General features: G+C 41.6%; 1 long non-coding RNA gene and 1 pseudogene across 4 annotated transcripts in view; one reads left to right on the top strand and one right to left on the bottom strand.

Moving 5' to 3' along the window:
• The first annotated feature begins 1,156 nt into the window (after positions 1-1,156).
• LOC110349756 (uncharacterized) overlaps positions 1,157-19,599 on the top strand; it is a 44,607-nt gene continuing 26,164 nt past the window's right edge. Inside the window, exons 1-3 of one of the 4 annotated variants that reach the window (XR_015439358.1) lie at positions 1,328-1,985; positions 2,215-2,348; positions 19,005-19,471. This is a non-coding gene — a long non-coding RNA (uncharacterized LOC110349756). Of the gene's footprint in view, positions 1,986-2,214; positions 3,593-19,004; positions 19,472-19,599 lie in introns of those variants that run through there. The other 3 variants (XR_015439357.1, XR_002395963.2, XR_015439359.1) reach the window with 3 other exon arrangements.
• Positions 8,869-10,282, bottom strand: LOC101705148 (serine/threonine-protein phosphatase 2A 55 kDa regulatory subunit B delta isoform pseudogene; annotated as a pseudogene).

Raw genomic sequence — 19,599 nt, 5'->3', positions numbered from 1 at the left:
AAAAATACATCAAGACCACTAAATATTAAATGTTCATTTTTCTTGAGAAATGCATAAAGCCACAATGACAAAGAAAACAGAGGGTTGTAGGGAACAAGAAAAGGTAGCAAACACATGGAAACAGAGCAAGCGAGTGGAGGGGTGGTAACTGACTTTGCTGACCAGAAGATGAGCTATAAGCCAGCAGGAAGACAGTGAATAAAAAAACAAGTTATGGGGCTGGGGATTTAGCTCATTGGCACCGTACCTGCCTTGCAAATGCAAGGTCCTGAGTTTAATCCTGGTACCAAAGAAGGGGGGGCCTGTGATGTATATAGCTCAGTGGCTCCACACCTGCCTGGCAGCACAAGGTCCTGAGTTCTATCCCCAGTACGGGGCGGGGCAGTGAGGTTGGAGGGAAGCAAGCTAATTTCTGTAACAGAACCAAGGGACAATCTAAGGAACTAGAAACACAAGTCATCCCTGAATGCAAAGTCAGAATTGTGAGACCAAAAGTGAACCTAAGCAACGCCATCTTGGCCTGTGAGTAAACTCCCCTCATACCCCTCCCCTTACAGAGTGCTGGAGTTCTCCTAAAGATGCATTTTTGTAACTGCCCTTCTAGCCCTTCTAACCACTGCTCTGCTTTTGTAGATACGCTTTATCACTCCCTGGGAACAGATGGTGCCTGGTGCCTCCGGGTAACCTCCGAACCCTGTGGCCATAGAATGTCCTATCTTGACAAGATAGCTGGGTTGTGAAAGACAATTTGCAGCTGGTTAAAGGAAGTGATGACCTCTCCCTGAGTTTCTTTGTTTGAGTTATCTATAAAAGCCGTGCTGTCCCCTGCTTCTGGGCTTCCCTTCTCCTAGAGGGTGGAGTCCAGGTGCGTGAATAAATTCCTTTTGTGAGACCAAAGTGACTCCATTTTGCTTATGTGAAACCAGAATGACTCCACTTTTGCCCAAAATGGAGTAGTCTCCTTTGTCCTCTCACATTAATGATTAAAATGTGCTTGATCTAGGACAAAAGATACAATCTGTAACAAACCAAAGTTCTTAAGTTAATTACTCATTAATTAATCTGTTTACCCAGGAAATGAACATCCTGGGCCCACTATCTGTAGGAACCGTCTGTCAATGTGCTGACTGTCAGTGCTGAGTGGTCATGACCATTAGTCACCGTGTCTGCTGACCATCAATACGTGACAGTTGCCCACTAACCTTTGTCCTTCTTTTCTTTTGTAAAACCTATACGTAATCACCCTTTACCCCTGATGAGTTCACCCAATCAGAAATATACACTTCATGCATGTTAAGCACTGACCAATCATTGTAACTGCTAAGTAGAGAATCTCCAAACCTTGCTGTAACCTCTATAAAAACCCCGCTAATTTAGAACTCGGGGCTCTCAATCTCGATCCGCTGTGTCAGTGACAATTGAGAGTCCCTGCTTAAGCTTGAATAAACGACCCTCGTGCGCTTACATCGGAAACGGCCTCCTGGTGGTCTTTGGGACCTCACAATCTGGGCACAACACTTTCAGTTTTTAACTCTGTCTTTGTCCCAGTGTTCGGGGATTTCCTGGCTCGCTTGGCCTAACAAGAATGAGAGGGACACGGGCAGATTGGTAAAGTCAGACCAGGGCAACCTCCACATCACCTGGTGGTGCTGGGCTCTGGGCACTGGGCAGGGACAGCTGCCTGACTGGAGGTGAGCTCTCTGGAAAGCTTGAACAGAATGGACATCATTTTGGAACGGAAGAGGTGAGTGTGAGAAACCAGTCCATACTGAAGAGGGAGGAATTAGGAGACAAAGCTCCTAAAGATCAACCCCTCCAGGTCCTTTCCCCATTCGTTATTGAGGTGCAGAGTGAGGTCATGACCCAGGCAGAGCACTGCAGAGTTCCTCTCCTGGGTTTTTCCCATCTTTACCTGAAAGGGAACGACACATGGGGACCAGGAGCAGCCAACGCGGAGGCCAGCGCCCCACCAGTGCCCTGCCCAGGTGAGCAGCTCCCTCAGCTCTTCATGCCAAGCTAGGAAAGTGGAAGGGCCAGGTGTGGAGGGAGCCGCAGACCAAGATATACAGATGTCAGGGAAGCTTGGGACCTGCAGGTGGGAGGTTCTGCCTCTGGCTGTTGTGGGATAATAAGGGTTGGATGTTACTTCCTATCAGAAACTGTACAGAGTACTAAAAAAAAAGAAACACCAAACTCTTGTTTTTCAAACATTAGGCATCAGGTAGAAGAGGACATAACTTCTAACAGACAAGGTGACTGCTGTGATTGCCAGCTCCAGATAGCTGCAGAGGTGCGCTTGAGCCTATGCTGAGCATGAGGCCTGCACACACTGGGTGCAAGGCCACAAGGTCAGTCAACAAGCAGCTGCAGAACTATAAACTGATTGCTTCCTGGAACTCACACAGGACAGAGATTTTGTGTTCTAGCTGGCCTGAGTGAGAAAATGTATGATCTTACCCTCTACAGTCAGTACAGCTCGAAGTAAGTACAAAGAAGAAAGTAATATAGATCAGAGCAGAAACCAATGAAATTGAAAAGGAATAGTGTTTAAAAATCAATAAAGCCTCCTGAATGTGGTGGGACAAACCTGTAAGCTCAACACCTGGAAGGCTGAGGCAGGAGGATGGCTGGGAATTCTAGGCCAGTCTAGGCTACATAATGACTTCAAGGGCAGCCTGAACTGCCTACTAAGACCCTGTCTTTTTTTTTTTTTTTGGTATCGGGGGGATGGAACTCTGGACCTTGCACATGCGAGGCAGGCGGCGGCACCACTGAAATAAATCCCTGAGATCCTGCCAAAAAAAAAAGGAAAGAAGGAAGAAAGAAAAAGAAAAATCAACAAAGTTTAATCTGGGTCTTTAGGGGGGAAAATCATTAAATTTGATAGACTCTTAGTTGACTAATCAAGATAAAAAGATAAAAAATAAGATTGGCATGATGACACATCCCTATAATCCCAGCTATTCAGGAGGCTGAGGTAGGAGGATTACAAATTTCAGGCAATGTAGCGCAACACTTTTTAACAACAAAAGAGAGAAAGAAAGAAAAACAGAGGTTAGGACCAAGGATCTAGCTCAGTGGTGCTGCCACCTGTCTCGCAAGCGCAAAGTCCTGAGCTTGATCCTCAGTACCAAAAAAACCCCAACGAAACCAGAGCTTGGATGCCGGGCATTTAGCTCAGTGGTTTTGCCACCTGCTGCACAAGTGCAAGGACCTGAGTTCAATCCCTGGTACAAAAAAAAAAAAGTGACTCAAGAAGAAATAGAAGTCAGGTGTAGTGCCTTTGGCCTATACCACCAGAATGGTGGGAGCCTGAGGCAGGAGGATCATAAGTTCAAGCCCAGCCTGGGGTGTCTCAAAATTAAAAAGGGCTAGAAATATAGCTCAGTGCCAAGGCCGTGAATTCAATCCCTAGTACAAGAAGGAGGAGGAAAAGGACAAAGAAATTTGAAGAAACTTAAGTCTATTAAAGAGACTTGAATTTGAAATTAAAAAGATTCCTATAAAGAAAAGGATAAACAATTATATAAATGATCCCAATAGATGTTTGTGCACATACACACACACACACACACACACACACACACACACACATGCATATCCTGAAAAAAAGACAAAATTCAATGCTCATTCATAACAGGAACTTACAGTCAGCTCAGAATAAAAAGGAAGGGAATTTTCTCAACTCATTAAAGGACTCAATATAAAACTAATAGCTGATATAAAACTTATATTTGATGATGAATGACTAAATGATTTTCCTCCAAAATCAAGAGCTCTTCCTACTTATATGTTTCCTACTTACTTATTTCAATATTATGCCAAATTTTAGTTTTCCAATAGGCAAGAAAAAGAAATGAAGGGTATAAAGACCAGACAGGAAGAGAAGGCTGTGTTATCTGGAGACAACATGATTGTATACATAGAAAATTGTAAGCAAATTATGAAAAAGTTATCAGAAATAATAATAAATGAGTTTAGCAGGATTGCAGGACAAAATATCAACATACATTTCCCAGGTGTTTCCCCAGCAAAAGGATTCAAATGTCTCAAATTGAAGTTTGTTTGGTTTTTTTGGTATGGGGGATTGAACTCAGATCCTTGCGCTTGCACAGCAGGTGGCGAAACCTCTGAGTTAAATCCCCGGCCTGTGGAAATTGAAGTTTTAACAATACCATTTACAATAGGATCAATAATACTCAGTACTTAGAGATAAATTTAACAAATTACACATAAGACAAATACAATAATCTGGGCATGGTGGCACATGTCTGTAATCCCAGCACTCGGGAGGCTGAGGCAGAAGGATTGTCATGAGTTCGAGGCCAGCCTGGGCTAAATAGTGGGTTCAAGGCCAGGCCAAACTACATAGCCAGACACTGTCTCAAAAAGCAAACAAACGGGGCAGAGGATTTAGCTCAGTGGTTTCGCCACCTGCTGCGCAAGCGCAAGGACCCAAGTTTGATCCCTGGTACCAAAAACAAACAAACAAACAAACAAATGAACAACCTGTATAATGAAAACTATAAAACACCACTAAAGTGAAAATACTGGGAGAATATAGCAATATTCATAGATTGGAAGATTTGATGTGGTAAAGATGTCAATTCTCCTCAGGTTTAACTAGACATATTAATGAAATTCCAATAATAATATGAGTGCTTTCTGTAGAAATTAACAATTTTAAAATTCATATGGAAATCTAAAGGAGTTAAGATAGCCAAAGCAATTTTGAAAAAGAAGCAAGTTGTAGAATTTATAGTAACTAAATTTGAGACTTACTATGAAACTATTATAATTAACATGTGTGAGGGCAGGAAATTTAGCTCAGCGGCACTGCGTCTGCCTTGCAAGTGCAAGGTTCTGAGTTTCATCCCCGGTACACACAAAAAAACAAGATGTGTGAAATTGGCATAAAAACCAACTTACAGGTCATGGAACACAATGGAAAGTACAGAAATAGTCTTGATTTTTTTTTTTTTTTTGGTACCGGGGATCAAATTCAGGACCTTGTGCTTGCGAGGCAGGCGGCGGAACCATTGAGTTAATCCCCAGCCCCAGTCTTTATTTTTTATAAGATACAAAGGTAATTTAGTAGGAAAGAGTAGCCTCCTCAACAAATGGTGCTAGACTATGGCTATTCATGTGGAAAACAGTGTGTTTGACTTGTACTTATGCCATACCAAAGTTAACTCTAAAAAGATAAAAAATAAACATAAAATTTAAAGCCATAAAACTTCTAAATAACAGGATGATAGGAAATCTTCATGGAGTAGGAGTAGGCAAATTTTTTCTTGGATAGTATAAATAGTATACATAAAATACAAGCCATAAAAGAAAAAAAATTGATAAATTTTTTGAGATAAGATTTCACTATGTAGCTCAGGCTGGCCTTGAACTCACTATGTAGCCCAGGTTGGCTCCAAACTTGCAGCAATCCCCCTGCCTCAGCCTCCCAAGTGCTGGGATCACAGGTGTGCACCACCACGCCTGGCAAAAAACTGATATATTGAACCTAATCAAAATTAAAAATTACTTCTATTTGAATGACACTATTAAAATGAAAAGAAAGAAAAAATATTCTCAGTACATATATCTGACAAAGGGTAATACGTGGCATATACAAAACCCCCTTATAAATCAATGATAAAAATGGGCAAGGCATGTTTCCTCCCAAAAATATACAGATGAGCACACGAGAAAGAGTTCAATGCTCTGCGTCATCATAGAAATACTAACTAAAATCATAGTGAGGTGCCACCACATCCACTAGAAGGACTACAATTAAAAAGGTCGACAATACTGTATTTTTAAAGAGAGAGAGTAACTAGGGCTCTTTCACAATTGTTAGGAATGTAAAATGATACAATTGCTTTGGAAATATGAATGGCACTCCTACAAGTGTGTTTCATTGCCTGTAGATTATACCACACTAAGATTGATAAAATATTTATACTATCAAAGAAATAAATCCCTGTGCCCATGAAAACGAAAGAATCCATGGTGATTCTATGTTTATAAATCAGAGATACTAAGATAACTATCATAATTTTATAATATTTTATCAGGAATTTTCACTTCTGAAAGCTCCTGGAAAGATCTGCTTTCAAGCTTACTCAGGATGGTGACAGAATTCAGTTCCTTGTAGCCATGAATCTGATGGCTCTGGCTCTCCTGGCAGCCAGCCAGGTCCCGTGGTTAGCCAGGGCCTGGGCTCAGTGCTCAGAGCCCACTCACATTCCTTGGCATGTGACCCTCCTTTGCTTCCAAAGTAAGCAAAAATAGAATCTCTTTTGCATAAAGTCTCTCTCATGCTTCAAATCTCTTTTACCAGGGAAAGATCTATCCATTTTAAGGGCTTACCTGGTTAGGCCAGAATCAGGAAATACTGTAGTCTCCCTTTCTTCCTCCCTCCCTACCTCTCTACCTTCATTCTCTCTGTCAATTATTTCCTCCTCCCATCTTCCTTCCTTTTTTCTTTCTTCCTCCCTTCATCTATTTTTCTTTCTTTCTTTCCTTTTATTTCTTTTCTTCTTCTTCCCTATTTCTTTCTTTCCTTTTTTCTTTCTCCCTTCCTTCCTCCTCTCTCCTTTTCCTTTTCTTTCTCTCTTTTGTAAATTATTGTTTAAAAGTATTGACAGATACCCAGGATTTAGCTCAGTGGTTCTGCCACCTTCCCTGTAAGCGCAAGGACCGGAGTTTGATCCCCGGTACCAAAAAAAAAAAAAATTGACAGATAACAATTGTACAACCTTATATGATACAGTGTGATGTTTTTGTACATTTATTCCTTGTATGTTGATCAACTCAGAATACTTGGGTCATCCATCAACTCAAACATTTATCATTTCTTTGTGATGGAATACAGTCTCCCTTTTTTAAAATCAACTGTGAGTGTATAGTGAACTATTCATAAGACCCTTCCATACCCCAGAAGAGGGAATATACAAAGGATTCTGCTATTCTTAGCAGGGTTCTGGTGTACTGAAGACTCCCTCTAGAGATTCTTTCCAGGTTCTTATTGTCCTGAAGAAAGAATTGGGTTTTTGTTTTTGTGGGGTTTTTGTGGTTGCTGTTTTGAAACAGATTCTCACTATACAGTTCAGGCCTTGAGTTCACTAGGTAGCCCAGGGAAGGCCTTGAACTCATGGGGATCATCCTGCCTCAGCCTCCTGAGTGCTAGGATTACTGGTGTGTGTCACCACACCTCAGTTACTGAACAAAGAATTGGACAAGAAACGTGTAAAAGATAGTGAGGTTTTACATTTATTAAAGGTAGGAAAGGAAGCATGTTCTGCAGAGTAAGAGTGGACCACTGTGAAAGGAAAAACACCCCATGAGGTTAATGGTTACAATCTCTTATATTCCCCCACTTCTTGGGTTGACATCAGATCTAGGCCATCATGTGAGAAAACCTGCTTGATCTCATACCAGAAGAACTGAAGGTAGCATTTTCAGCTTGGTCCCAGGTGCAGACCTTGGGGGTATGTGTCCCAACTGTCCTGGACACTTAGTGACAGGCCTTGCCCACTTGCCCAGCTGGCTGGTCACACCCTAATCTCCTGCCTCACTACCACAATAGGATCAGTATAAAACTTAGAGAAAAACGTTAAAAGAAATTTCAACAAAGTATTATGTTGTGGATGTTGAACGATCAGCTATAACTGCTTTTGTTCTGTTTTGTTTTAAAGAACTTTGGGGGAGGGAATCTGTTTTATACTTCAGCATATTGATAAATCACAAAAAGTAAGGCTATTTTATTAGTGAATGTAACTGTTAGTTTTTACTAGTGAATGTAGTTTTTCATGCTTCTTTTCTTTCTGATTAAATTCTATATATTCAGGATTAACCTTTATATTTGGTCACCTCTTCTAGAACCTGATATCAGGAGCAGTTCCAAGAAAGTGTCTTTGAAGTGAGAGTAAAAAAGAAGTGTCAGGAGCGAGCTACGCCATTAACATAGACTGACACACTTGTGTCTCTCCACTGTGTCCGAATGTATTGAATATCAGTAGACCTGCAGGTTATTTGGTTTCATCAGCTTTACTTCCCCGACTATCACCAGTTTTGCTTGTTAGTTGTGACCATAGCCATTGCAAATTCCTTATTCCATTTCATCTTAATTACTGTACTAATATCTACAACTCTCAAATCAAACATTGCACTTCACAAAATGGTACATAGGTTACAGAAAGATTAAGAAAGGGTGAAGGACAGGGTTTAAAGAGACAATACAGGGGGGTCAAAGCAAAGAACTGATACAAAGGCAGAGCTAACTGCAGGTGGTCAGATAAGGGTAAACCCATGCAGAGCTGCCAAGTGAGTGTCTGGATGCCTGAAGTGGACAGCACTAACCGCAGGACACAGGGCGATTGCACTGAGATGCAGGCTTCAGTGTGGGGATGGCATCAGAAGTGTGTTGCCTGGGGATCTAGAGAGGTATTACCCTGGTGTCCTGTCACCAGGCTGGGTCTGGGACGTTCCCAAAGCTGAGATGAGGAACTTAACCTACCCTTTTATAAAACATGTTTATAGGTTCCTGCAGGAAAAAATTTTCAGCACACGTCAGCAAGAGGCCCAGGAAGGGATTATTAGGCAGAGATTTTAGGGTACTTTCAAGAGGGGAGTGTGGGTACTTAGAGAAATGAGATGCACTACATTTTGGAACTGGAATACATCGGTGTTTTGATTGTGGAAATCTGTGAAATTTGGTGACTGGGGGAAGTGAGCCCACCCATAGCAAGATAATGACCTATTCATAGGGGGAAGTCTAATTCATAGGTGAAAAGGTGGTCTTTTCACAGGTGAAAGAGGGCCATTTGTAAGTAAAAAGGAAATGGCTGAACTCATTGGCAGGTGAACGGGAAATTGCCCAGGATTGTTGTGTACTAGGAGAGAGAGAGAGAGAGAGAGAGAGAGAGAGAGAGAGAGAGGAGGGAACTGGGTTTGTATCTTGAAGCTATAGTGGTTTTTTTGTTTGTTTGTTTTTTGAGTAATTGCCTTTATTGAGCAATGTCCACCAATTTTGCTTCAAGTGAGTTTTCCCTTTGAGGGGCAACAAGCATCTCTCCCTGGGCTAAAGGCAGAGCTACACCAGGATTCCAGCTAAGGTTGCTTCTTTCCTCTGTTATGAAGGGAAGTAGGAAGTGCATCTCTATCATATCCCCCACCCCACACACACACCAGGGATTGAATTTAGGACCTCGCACTTTCGAGGCAGGCGGTGGCACCACTGAGCTAAATCCCTGTCCCCTCATCTCTATTCTTAATGGAGAGGACAACAACTTTTCTTTGACAGAAAAGCAATTGGCTTAACTATGCCAGACAAGACTTGGTCCTCCAGTTAGCTTCTTTAGTTGATTTTGTCCTGGAATATATACAAATTATTGGTGGCAGCTACGGCAATAATGTTCTCCATGGGGTGCTAGGCTGTATGAAGCATCTTCTTACTGAAGTCTAGATGCTCCACACTAATCTCATTCTTCTTTTTACCACCTGTACATATTTTCTGGGGTTTTAACCTGGCTCAGGGTTTGCCATTCTCTCTTGAAGCTTCCAGTGTAACATCCCTCCGAATGTTTCTATCAAACATTCTAAAGAAGTTGTTGTAGGACCCTGTCGTAATAGCACTGTCTAAAACCATCCCAGCAGCACTCAAACTTGTCAAAGATGCAGTCATTCTCGTACAGGAAACAGCTCGCTTAGCAGTTCCTCATGCACCTGATGGGTCTCCACAGGCTTGCTCTCTGTGTTGAGGTCCCATACCTTCACTGGCAGGTAGTCTCTCTCATGGTCACGTATTGACCACTGTGGCTTAATTTGACACCAGAGATGGATGAAATTATTTCTGAGAAAAAGGACCTATTGCTAGGATCTTCAGGTTCTTTAAAAAACTTAAGAGTATCTGTCGTATAGGGCAGAGGAACATATGTCACTTAGCCCGATGGTCCCTTTGCTGCTGCTGTAGACAAACACATTGCATGGGTGTGGGTGGAATTCAGCAGTGGTGATGACTTCCATTAGCTCTTCCATGTTAGCAGGCTTGTGATTTCTAAATGCCATAGGTTTATTCTGAGGTCATCTGCAGAAAGATGTTTCACGATCACTATTTACTGAAATGGAATTTATATGATACATGTGAGCATTTGCAAAAATTCACCATGGACTTGCTTCTACCATGAGGTCCATGGGCTTCAATATAGGAACCCGCAGTGCTGTAATTCTAAATGGATCTTGAAGTTGTCCATCTTCATCTTTCAAGTTAAAACCTTCTACTCTTTTATCCCGTGCACTTATTTTCCACAACTTAATAGTTTTATCATTTGTAGAGAGTAGAAAATAATCAGGGCTGGGAATTTAGCTCAGTGATTCCGCTGCCTGCCTCCCAAGCACAAGATTCCTAGTTTGATCCCCGGTACCAAAAAAAGAAAGAAAGAAAATAAGCAGCATTCTGTTGTGGCAGTCACCTAATTTTATTATTTTTTTCTTCAGTTTCTAGACTTTTCAAATAGTCAAATTGGTTCATGACTTTGCAAAGTACTGTAAACATTATATCCTCCCCTAGAATGAGGATGGCTTTTATTCTCCTGTTCCCATTGAAAAATAACTCTGCCACTCTCGTCTCCTATTACAAGAAGATCTCCAGAGTAATTAAATTCAACAGTTTAAATGATGTCAGCTTCCTCCAAGTCCTTGTCGATGGAGCCCTTCACCTGTGAGAAGCACCCCCGGAAGTCGTTGCCTCCTCCAGCTCCTGCCCTGGCAACAGCGCGGGACCAGGCCTGTCCAGCCTGTCCAGCCAAGCGCACCCAGCCACAGACGCCCCAGGGAGTGCTCACCTCCAGCCGCGGAGGAGGAATTGCCCCCCCCACCCTTTTCAAAGTTTGTTTTAAAAATTATGATTTTCTTTTATTTTTTTTATCAGTACTGGGGATCATCCTCAGGACCTTGCACTTGCCAGGCAGGCACTACACCACTGAGCTACATCCCCAGACCCAAATTATAATTTTCTTTGTCTCTTTTCTGCCTACTTTATTTCTTCTATCCTACCTCAGTCCATAAGAGTAAATGACAATCCTGTGCCTTGCTTACAGTCTTAGGCATGTTTCTTGGAGGCAGGAGCAGTGGGAGGACATGAGAGTGAGACAAGCTCTCAGAACTCACTGTGTAAATTTCCAATGATGAATGTCATTATATTGTATACCTAAAATGTACCAATGATTAGAATGAATAATCAATAATGCAAAATAGGAAGAAAAGGTCCAAAGGGGTAGGGGTAGTGGGAGGGGCAGGGGAAAGGAAAGAAGGGAAAGGAAAAATGATGAGAAATGGAAAAAATGGAAATAAAGTCTTTGTAAATAGGGAAGGGTGGAGGGGGTGAAGGGAGGGCTAGGAATGGGGAAAAAAATAAGAACCAAGATGCATTAGGTAAAGGTACAATTCCCAATGAGAAATGTAATTGTGTTGTATACCTACAATGTACCAATGTAAGAATTTAATAAAAAAATAAAAAATAAATAAATAACTATAGCTACACAGTTAAAATTAAAATTAAAAAAAAAAAAAAAGAAGAACTCACTGTGTAGTCCAAGCTGACCTTGAATGTGGGATACTCCTACCTCAGAGTACCCATCAGCTTGGATTGTAGGCATGCCTCAGCACACCTGGTTTGGATGTCTGTCTTTCCTTTTATACATCTTGGATTGAGATGGTTGTGTCATTTGCTGGTCTGGTGTGTTTAATAAGCTCACATGCCTGGTGTCTCTGATAATGGTCAGATGTGTCCATGTGTCTATGTGGCCCTGATTTAATTTGACACGTTCACAGGTAGTAATTTTTAATTAGCATGAATAAGTCATTTATCAGTCCTTGACTTATGCTTATGTGGACAGATGGCAGCTTACGTGCACAAACGAGATGCAGAGTCATCCTGAGGCAGGAGATTAGGGCATGGTCAGCAGCCTGGGCAAGTGGGTGTAACCTGCCACGGAGATACAAAACACGTGTCCAAAAAGTAGTTGCTACGCCCTGCACCTGGACCAATCAGAAACTGCTGTCTTCAATTCTTCTGGCATGAAATCAAGCAAATTTTTGATAGGATAGACTCAATGTGACATCAGTATGAGGTATAAGAGATACAAAAGATGGCTGTCATTGACTTTGTGGACACCACAAGCTTTTCATGATCTATTCTTACCCTGCAGAGTATACTTCTTTTCCTACCTTTAATAAATGTAAAACTTTCTACTTTTTTGTTGTGTCATTGTACAATTCCTTGTTCAAGACAATAAGAACCTGGAAAGAATCTCTAGAAGGAGCCCACCGCACTCCAGTACTGTAGACAGCTGAGCTAGTTAGAAAATATTATAAAGCAGTTAGGGAAGGCCGGGCTCTCAGCACAGAAGATAGTTGTGACCTGAGGTTCATTCACTAAAGGCCAGGCTTCAAGAAAAGGAGGAAGAGCTACACCTACATACTTCCCCTAGGAATGAACAGCAGTGTCTGATATTCTAAATAGGCATCAGTCACCTTGGGGAGGAACCAAAACCTCCTGAGCCTATTCCTGGAAAAATCTTTGTTAATTCCATGTACGCTTGATGTTTGACTTGCTTCCCCATTTGGTCTCCATTTAATTAACATTACCTAAGCAACTATACTTGTAATCTTATTGGCTGACTATAGTTTTGTCCCACCTAACACCCACCTTGAGATTTCCCATCGGATCAATATTACCTAAGTGACTAGCCTTTTAATTTCATTAGTCGACTATAGTTTTGTCTCACCTTGAACCTACCTCACCTTGTGGCTTTGCTCAATATAACACCCTCCAGAAGTGGGATTGGTGGGCAATCCACTTTTTGGTCCCCTTTTTGTCTCTCTTAGAAGCAATCTTTCCCTCAATAAATTCTTCCTACTCTTAACATCTGTTCTTCCTAGAATTCATTCTTCCATTTTAGTGAACACAAACTCAATGTGTCTAGCAGGATGGGAGCTATAATATTTCCCTTATATTATTTGGAGGTCCATATACGATACGCCCTATATCGCCAGAACCCCAGTAACAATCCTATCCTAGCCTTTGTACTCTGGCAGAACACAATGTATCTTGGGGAAAGCTGCAGCTAGGAAGTTGGCACTCTGTACAATGAGCCAAATGAAGAGGGCAACAGCAGTTTATGAGATCTTTACAAAATCTGTATCTTAAAATGTCTAGTTATATGCAAGGTAAAAAGAACAATGGCCACCATTTCATGATTCTGGGCTGTTGGCATATGTCATCAGGACTGTTTTTATCTGTTTTCCTCTTGTTCAGTTTTATCACATGAATTCTCATGCAAATGAGTCTACAGTTGTTCAGTTGTTACGGGTTCAGGCTGTACAGGTCTCTCCAAAGGGAGAAACTTTCTCCTGTGGTCTCTCTATTTGTTACTATGGAGAAACGTGCTGAACGTTCTGGATTGCAGACAGAACCATTTTGTGTCCTTAACTAAATTCTTGAGATTGTACTGAAATCATTTATACCCTGAAGCATCATAATCATTCCCACATGGATGAATTCATTCAATAAACACTTATATTTGAATGTCTAGATTAGCTCTAGAAATCAGTTGACCCTGTTTTGAAAACTGTGGGACTGCATAACCTTTGTTCCTTTTCTCCAGCCCCATTGTGATTAAATGTGAGTTAATGGATAAAGATGCTTGTTAGTTTTGGGACACTAGATAAAAATCTGTAACAGACCTAAAGTCCCAAAGTAAACTACTCAACTCTTTGTTTGCCCGGAATTGATGTTCCGGACACCACAATCTATAGAACAAGCTGCAAATGTCTGCTGACCATCAATAGTGACAGTCAACCACTAACCTTTGTCCCCTTTTCTTTAATTCTATATGTTAACTTCCCCTTCAACCCCCTATAAAAACAGCCTCGGACTCTGAGCCAGTTGCCTCTCTAAGCTATTTTGCTTTGGGAGTGCCGTCTGGCCAGACTAATAAAGGTCTGTTTTACTTTCCAACTTGTCCGGTGTGTTCTTTCCCGGGTGTTCTTCGCTGCAGTCAGCTCCTCGGAGCATTTGGTAAGGCCAACGGTCTTACAAAACCTTTGCTGTTCAAGCAATTCTCAAAAACATATAAAAGGTTCCTAGTCCTCCTCCCCACCTTCTATCCCACTTCTGTCTCCTGGTCTTTTCAAGAAGTGAGGTCATCTGACTCCAAGGCTTCCAGATTCTGAATTTTTACACATTTTAACAAACAGGCATTTTGGAGGTCCAATTCTTGAAACTGCTCTTTGCTTTGTCCAAGGAAAAATAAGTTTAAGTCAATCTGTAACTTTTTGTAGCCCAATTATTTCCTTAGCTATGTAGCTAGGAACTCCATTTGCAAGTCCACTGCTCCTCTAATAAATAACTGCAAAGAATTCACAATTACTTTGAGTTAATCTAGCTAGGGAATTATCAGACAACTAAAACATTCTAAAAAGGACCTGTGGGAAAAGTGGTAATTTAAAAATCTGTCAAATTTCTTGCTTTTTTTTCAAATGATTATGTAAAATTTGTGTCATACCTTTCCTTTCCTTTTAGTCAGATTTTCTTTTCCTTTGTTGCTAATACTTTTCTTGACTCATGAAGCAAGGCTACTAACTGCTTTTATTCCTCTTTTGTAAAATCGACATTTTGTGAAATGGTGCAAGAACAATATTAACCACGCTAAGAAACAGCTGTTAACGCTTATGAGCCCTTCCCACAGGTCCAGGACTTTAAATGCCTTATCTTGTTTAATTTTCAAGGCAAGCTTTGAGATATTTGGTTTTTTTTTTGTTGTTGTTGTTGTTGTTTTGGTACCGGGGATCGAACTCGGGTCCTTGTGCTTGCGCAGCAGGCGGTGAAACCACTCAGCTAAATCCCCCTCCCCGATATTTGCTTTTTTATTTTCATTAGTCAGATATGGAAGCTTCACTCCAGAGAGGTGAAATAACTGACCCTAGGTCACATGCCAACACTATATAGTAGTTCTGATTATAGACTGGGTTGAAGAGGCTGTACTTCTAATGGGCCCTGAATCCACACTGAGGTTTAAAAAATGATGGAGATGTCCATCTTCTGGTGGCTTGTGGAATTGCATTGTTTCCCAAGCAGAGACTGCATATAAAAGGTTGCAACTGGAGTTCTATTTTGGCACACGCTGGTGCCATCTATCATGCTAGTGTTTGTTTGTTTATTCATCTTCGTGGTGCTAGTGATAAAACCTTAGACCTTGAGCATGCTAGGCAAGCACTGTACCATTGAGTTACATCCTGGCCCCCGTGCTAGTCTTTAATCCAGCATGCAATATTTGGGAAATTGACAAATGAAGATCGAACTAGGGTATCAATATGTTGAACTCCTGAGTTCAGTTGATCCTCCTGTCTCAGTCTCCTTTATAGCTGGACTCGCAGGTGTAGGAGAAGTCATCTTCTAGGCAGGGAAAAGATAGGCTTTATGCAAAATTAATAGGGAATCTTACTAAAAGCAGTTTTTGCCTCTCGAGTTGGATCCTACAGTTAGAGCAATTAGAAAGACAAAGGAGAGAGAAACTTGACTCAGAGAGGTGCCAGATAACACAATTACCATAAGAATTTACCAGAAGGAGTTAACAAAAGACAGAGGAAGGCAAAAATATAAAAGACCATTGGAAACCAGTCCCCCTCCACCTCTGACAAAATGCAAAGGAGACAAGGAGCAGCCACCTAAGGACTCTTATTTAATATGTAAAACACACACACACACACACCTATACATATACACGTGTGTGTATATTCTCACTTAAGCATCACTATATTATTATACAGATGCACACATGTCCCCTTTACTTAATCATTAACTCTAAGTTACCTTTCTGTAAGACTACTCCAACACACTTATCCATCACAACGGGACAAGAAGAAGTCAAAAGGCCAAAAAGAATGTAGACAGGAGCCCAGGTTAGGCTCAAAGCCAGTCAGAGAGCCCATCAAGGGCAACAACTTCCAGGTGCCCATGTTGGGGATGGGAAGAACCACCAGTCCTAAATAAAAGGAGCCGGGGACAAGGGCTCAGGCATATTTGTTTCCTGACCCCCCTATTCTTCCAGAGTAGCTGTCTATCTTCTCTTTTTCTGCCCTTTTTCAAGTAGAACATCTTCCTTTATTTTAAACTCTGCCTCTTTAATTCAGTACTGGTGCTGAGTTCACAATCCCGGTAGCTACATGTTCCAGACCAGGAGCGGTGTGAAAATCCCACCCCGACACAACACAGGCAACACTGCAGGCTAGCTCTCAGAAGAATTTATATTGGTAAAAGTTCTCCAGTTGTTCCAAAAGAGTACAAAGACAACCTCCAAACAAAGCAAGAATATCATATTTTTTACCTGATCACTTCGTTAATTGTGCTGCCTCTGCATTCATGTGTAGACTTCAACTTGGTTTATAGCTGAGTGTCTCTCTGATATTTTAGTCTTGCTTACTCACACACACAGCACAGATCTCAGGAAGAAGCCTAGTTTCAGAGACCAAAAAGACCTGAGAAGTCCTGGCTAGTGTTTCCCAAGCCCTGTTTCAAAAGATGGTGATAAAAAAATAAGTGAATCTAAATAAGTTCAAAAACAGTATATTTTTTAAAAAGCTCCTTTATTTCCCCCACTGTGGAACTTGTCAGAGTATTTAAGATGCTAGTATGCAATAGAAATTTCTGAGAGGAGAGATATACAGAACTGTATTTTTTATTTATTTATTTTTTTTTCATTATCAGGGATCGAACTCAGGACCTTGCACTTGAGAGGCAGGTGTGGTACCACTGAGCTAAATCCCCAGCCCAGTAACTGTATTTTTCAAAATGTAATTTTGTGGGCTGAGGTTTTAGCTCAGTGGTTCCACTGCCTGCCTTGTAAGCACAAGGACCCGAGTTTGATCCCTGATACCGAAAAAAAAAAAAAAGTAATTTTGTTTTAGTTTTAGTGAGACAGGGTTTCACTTTGTAGTCCAGGCAGGCCTTGAACTAATTATGTAGCCCAGACTGGCCTTGAACTCTTAGCGGTCCTCTTGTCTCAGCCTCCTGAGTGCTGAGATTACAGGTGTACACCACCACTCCCAGCCTAGATATACACAATTGTACTAAGCAGCTAAGACCACCATGACAAAATGCTATGGCTGGGTAGTTTAAGCCACAGAAATTAATTTTCTTACAGTTCTGGAAGCTACAAGCTGAAGAACAAGGTGGCCACTGATTAGATTTCTGCCAAAGGCTCTTTCTGCTTACACCAGCTGCTGAATCCCACTGTCTTTGCAGAACTTTTCCTTGGTGAGGAGAGAGAGATAGTGCTCTTCTTATAATGACTTTAATCCTGCGGGCCAGATTTATGATCTCATTTAACCTTAATTACTTTCTTTTGAGGCTCCAACCCCAAATCCAGCCACTCAGAAGGTTAGGGCTCAGCACAGGAACTTGAGGGGAATACAGACATCTACTCAATAAAAGCAGCGCTTCCCAACCTTATTTGATCACAGAATTCTTTCCATTAGCTCCAACTGAGGTCCCAAGGGATGCTAGTTAGGTTTTTGTGGATTGATTTGGCTTTTGTTGTTTGTTGTTTTGTTTATTTGTGGTACTAAGGATTGAACCCAGAGCCTTTGCACTGAGCTAGGTTCCCAGCCTTTTTTTTTTTTTTTTTGGAGGCAGACTTTTGCTAAGTCACTAAGTCGCCCAGTCTGGGGGGTTTGAATTTGTAATTCTCTTGTCTCAGTCTCCCGGCATGCTGGGCTTATAGGTGTATATACCACCATGCCTGGCTCAAAGGATAAATTAATCCTAAAGATTAGATGTATCATTTGCTTGAGTTTAATATTGCTTTTATTTGGCTAAACACACATCACACACACACACACACACACACACACACACACACACACCCCTCTTAATTACTTTGTTTTCAGATCACATATTCTTGCTTCTTTGCATGTGAATCTTTGATTATGTGTTGGGCATTGTGAAAGCTATATTAGTGTCTGATCTTTGTTATCATCCATTGTTTTGTTTTCTGAGATAGGATCTGGCTATATAGTTCAGGCTGGTCTTGAACTCATTATGTAGCCCAGGCTGGTCTCCAACTCAGAGATCCTCTTGCCTCAGCCTTCCAAGCGCTGGGGTTATAGGCGTGCATCACCATGCCTGTCTTTTGTTATCATCATTTAAAAGCAATTGTATTTGAGTTTTGTTCCTGCAGGATTATTGATTGGCTTGACCTTTTCTAGAATTGGTTTTAATCATTGTTAGGGCTGATCTAAATTGGCCTTTACAGCAAACTTCTTTAGTTTACTCTTTCTGGAGGAGGATACTGGGGATTAAGCCCAGGGTCTTCTCACTAAGTTATAGCCCCAACCCATTTTTTTTTTTTTTTTTTTTGGGTACCGGGGATCTAACTCAGGTCCTTGCACTTGCGCAGCAGGTGGCGAAACCACTGAGTTACATCCCCGGACCCCATTTTTGTTTTTTATTTTAAGGCAGGGTCTTGCTGAGTCACTCAATTGCGCAGGTTGGACTGGAACTTGTGCTTCTCCTGCCTCAGCTTCCCAAAGTGTTGGAATTGACAGGCGTGTGCCATCACATTAGGTCATTGGCTTTACTCTTAATATGTGGCTTCTCTGGGGACTGTAAGGACTATGCTGGTGTACAACAAGGTTCTTCTACTCTGCTTGGGCAGAAGTTAAACACCTCCCAGTCCTCTAGTAGTTGTTCAGCTCTATTCCCTCGTAATGATCAATACTAGGATTTGTCCGCTCCATTACGTATGGTTTGCATTTATTCACTTGTACTGGGTGCTGTGCTGAATTCTTTCTATGATTTCCTGTGGTAGTATCATTATCACTGATTTAACAGATTGAAAATCTGAGGTACAGAGAGGTGGAGGCCAGAGTTTGAGGCTGGGATTCCAGTTTGTTCCTGTGTTTTCCAAGAACCATGAAGAAAGACTGAGCCAGGGCTTTATTTTTCTCAGCTCGTGCACGATCACCTCTCTCAGCTTTAAAAGAGTTGGAGCACTACTTTCCAACCACAAAAGACCCCAGAAGAGGGAAAGAATGGATCCGTGACCCATGGCTGAGTGAGCCAGGTGAATAGACGCTGTCCATGCTAGAAGAGGGTCAACTGCTTGAGAGATCACAGAAGATGGTGGCCTTTAAGTATGTTTTGGGCAACTTCACATCTCCACACATCCTCGATTAATGTCAAGATGTTGTATCCTGAGATTGCCACCAAACCACCAAAAAGCCAACTTCCGTCTCCAATCTCCTGCCTTTGTGAAGCAAGGTGTCCTGCAGTGTCAGCCACCAAAATGAGATTGCAGAGTAGATGAGATGGGACCCAAGCCATACGCTCCCGGGGTCACTGTCCACTACCATCCTCAAGTGACTTCTTTTGGTTGCAGGAAAGCAAGCTCAGGGCTCCCACTAGTTCCACACCTTGGTAAGTTGTATAATTATTTCATTACCCACTGCCCTTGCAAAATAAACACAATACCACACCCAGCCCCTGTTTGTGGAATAAGTTTTCAGTACCCACCACTACACAGTGTCCCGTTGTCTAGGCAGCCC

Source organism: Heterocephalus glaber, unplaced genomic scaffold, assembly GCF_053883595.1.
Source record: "Heterocephalus glaber isolate CG9 unplaced genomic scaffold, H.glaber_assembly_v1.0 deba00001472, whole genome shotgun sequence".
Lineage (NCBI taxonomy): Eukaryota > Metazoa > Chordata > Mammalia > Rodentia > Bathyergidae > Heterocephalus > Heterocephalus glaber.
This window is presented reverse-complemented; position numbering and strand designations above follow the sequence as displayed.